The sequence below is a fragment of the Abramis brama genome (genome assembly GCF_963993115.1).
Source record: "Abramis brama genome assembly, chromosome: 2".
In the NCBI taxonomy this organism is placed as follows: Eukaryota; Metazoa; Chordata; class Actinopteri; order Cypriniformes; family Leuciscidae; genus Abramis; species Abramis brama.
The window spans coordinates 63,193,281-63,196,848 of NC_139964.1; the positions used below are offsets into that span (position 1 = coordinate 63,193,281).

At 33.5% G+C, this 3,568-nt stretch overlaps 1 protein-coding gene across 1 annotated transcript in view; it reads left to right on the forward strand.

Annotated features, from left to right (window-relative positions):
• ndfip2 (Nedd4 family interacting protein 2) overlaps positions 1–2,830 on the forward strand; it is a 19,215-nt gene extending 16,385 nt beyond the window's left edge. Inside the window, exon 8 of the mRNA XM_084095063.1 lies at positions 1,705–2,830. The gene's annotated coding sequence lies outside the window, so the exon portion shown is untranslated. The remainder of the gene's footprint in view (positions 1–1,704) is intronic.
• The last annotated feature ends 738 nt before the right edge of the window (positions 2,831–3,568 follow it).

Sequence of the window (3,568 nt, forward strand, 5' to 3'; positions counted from 1 at the left end):
TCCATAGATATAATGATTTTTATACTGTATAAACTGTATATTCTATCCCCTTACACTAACCCTACCCCTAAACCTCCCCATCATAGAAAACTTTCTGCAGTTTTACATTTTCAAAATGTTTTAACATTACTTGGTTTGATTTTAAGCCATTTTCCTCATGGGAACCAATTTTTTTTTCCCACAAGGACAAATAACAGAAAATTGGATAAGAAATGAGTGTAATTGATTAGGTTTTATTATAATCATTATAATCAATTAAAGCAAAAATAACTACTTTCTAATAAAGACAGTTTCTCAAACTCTTATAAATGACTTGCAGATTCTTCAATACTTCAATGCAAGAGTTTTCTACTATTTGATATCAATCTAAAGATTGGTTTAGTTGTGGTGTAAAGGGATGAACCATCATGCAATCTTGTGTTTCTACTGTTGAAGTAGTATCTGACTTTTTTTTTTAATGTGGTTAAATATTTGGCTGCTGTTACTCAAGACTTTAATTCGACACTTGAAACTGATGCTGACTGCATTTTTTTTTTTTTTTTTTTTTTTTTTTTGTGGTGAGCCTAATTACTGTGGCTGTCATGTTATTTGTTGAATGTTGCCTTGAAGGAACACTTCCCATTTGGTCAGGTATTGCCTAATATGCATACTAACCAAGCATGGAAATGGCAGCCAAAATTTGTATTTAAAACATTCTGGGACATTGCATGTTAATAGAACTGGATGATATAGACAAAAAAAAAAAAAAAAAAAAAATTATCATTTGATGTTTGAGAAATTTCACATACATTTGTGTATGTATGTATATGTACTTGGTCTCAACTAACTTTATAAAAATAAAAACAATATGTATTTCCCTTCTTATTTAGTCTGTGTTTGTGAAATGTGCCTTTACTGAGGCTGATTTATGCATTAACAAATTGGCTTGGCTTGATTGAATTTGACACAACACAAGAACTGATCATGTGTTTGGTGCAACAAGTGACAGGCCTAAAATTACACTAGTAGTGTAATTGCTGAATTTATATTTCTCATAAGTATAACAAAAAAATATTTGTTTGATCATTTTTATAATAACTAGCTTGGCGTATACAGTCAAAACTACAATTTATGTAAAATTTGATAAGATTTGTTATGATAAATTTATTTACCATAAATGTTGTCAAAATGTTGCAGATTTACGAAATGTTTCATTTTGTTCAACGGGGCAAAATTGTTCAGGCAGATACATGTTTTTTAATTATTTAAAATTAGTTAATAGTTACAAAATATTTCAAAAATAATTCAATATAAATTCAAAAGGTTATGTAATAATGTCAGGGTTTTAAGTCGAGAATGTGAAAGTGATCATTTTTACGAGAGGATACATTTGTTTAAAATGCTAGAGAAAGTATTTGATCTAATATGTCTTATAGGTCTCACAGCAAAATAACATGATTTGTATCTTTTTATAAAAGTGTAAATACACTTCTTACCCTATTGTGGAAGTGCCTTTTATTAACACGATTTCCTGGCTTGAATTTGTGCCAAAACAACACAAGAACTGATTATGCCTTTGTTAACTTGGACATGCAAGCCGGATGTAATTTGCTTCATTGATAATGGCTCTCATAACCTTGCTTATATGCAGTTTGCACAATGAAGGCCATCATGGCAAACCTCCAAAAAACAAGCTTCACTCTCATTCACTCTGTCTCTTTCAAGGTCGCCTCACCAAAACATTCCTCCCTAATGTGAAATTCCTTGATGATTTGCAACCCGTCAAATGAACTGGACTGGATCCCACTGAGGGGAAGAGGAAGAAGAGAAAAAAAATAAAGCGAGTATCTCTGCCAAACGCTCTGAACTGAACTCGGTAAAAATGGAAGGTTTTTCTGAACTTTGAATGAGTGCAAATCGACTCTTAATATTCAGTTTCACATCATTACTTCCCAGTTGGCCTCAGTCCATAAACTTCTGGTTTATTACTAGATTACTTCGAGAAGATGAAACAAGAAAAAAAAAGTCCTTTAATGGTTAATATTCCCACACATTGCATGCAGAGTATTGGATTTTGTGTGGGTCGAACAAACTGCAAAAGATCCCTAGAAATATGCAGCCAAGACATCGTATGCAATGTCTTCTACAAAAATGGGTTAGCAGTCTTAGATGATGATGGTGGAATGATGACTAGTTTAATTCTCTTTACTTTGTTGCATCCAAGGCCTTGGCAAATTTAATTGCATTGCAGTATTATTATATACCAAGTTTAGATAGGATTTGCTAGTAATAGCTTAATGGTCAAGCTGGTAATGTAAAGTACAACTGCACCTTTTCTCTTCTTCTTAAGTTTTGTCTCGCTTAACTTTATAGTAAATGATTAAGTAACTTCATTGATGTGTTTCAGACTGGAAATGGAATTTGTACTTATCCTAAAATATATATTTGCCTTTTGCACCTTCATTTTCCCTCTCCTTTTTTTTATTGTTATTGTTTGTTTTAAGTTGTGACTTTGCTCAAGCTGTGACCTGCCTAGATGACTTTAGTTACTTGAATGCCTGAATGCTCCTGTCATTTGTTTCTATTAATCACAAGCCTCTTCAGCAATATCGGATATTAAAAGAAATGCATGGTTAGCTCGGTTACAAAAGACTAATCCAGTAAACAAAAAACCTGAGAAAAAAACGAAAAAAAAGCAACCTCTACTTACATTTATTAAATGTATGTAAAACAACCAAACTATTTTTGTTGGAATAATGATTTTGGATATTCTCTGATTGGCAGAGATGATTGTGTGCTATGTTTATTCTCTTGTCTTGCATAATGCCAATAAAATTCAAAATCCCGGGTACATGTATTTGGGCCTGTTGTTTAAAGTCAACATGAAATCTTAGCCCGCATTTACACTGAAGGTCTTGCAAATTTTGATTTTTTTACTATATCCGATTTTTTTTGATGACCAGCTTACATCTTCTTTTAAAAGTGACCCATATCCAATATCTGCATTTACACTACACTTGGTGAAACAACCCAAGGTAGACGTACTGACCTGGAGAAGCTTAGGCTGAAAAGGAAGTAAAAACGGCACAGTTTGCATTGGATGAAATGATAATAAAAACTTTTGCTTTCTGCACCAACTTTAAAGGTCAGCAAAACATTGGGTGGAGCCTTCGTCCTCCATTGCACCATTGAGTCATGTGATCATGGTTGGTGTCCACCTGAATTGACGTCATTCGCCACTGCCGCTTTTTCAATGACGTACGACTTACATGGCAGACGCTAATGCATATCCTAATGATAATGCATATCCGATTCTTATCAGATTTATTTCCACGTATGAACTGATCTTAAAATTCCGGAATCCATGAGCTTTTTTCCTGCTTACACGTTCATAGGTTATATCCGATCTGTGCCACATGGGAGAAAAATAATCAGAATTGGGTCACTTGAACCATATAATGTAAATGCGTCCAAAATGGACCCTGTTTGCTTTGTTTTGAATCTCAAAATCATCAAAACGCACTTGCTTTGCGTCTGAAACTATCTTTCTTTTCAGCTGATGTCATCTAGGTCATGTGGGTGGGGAAAA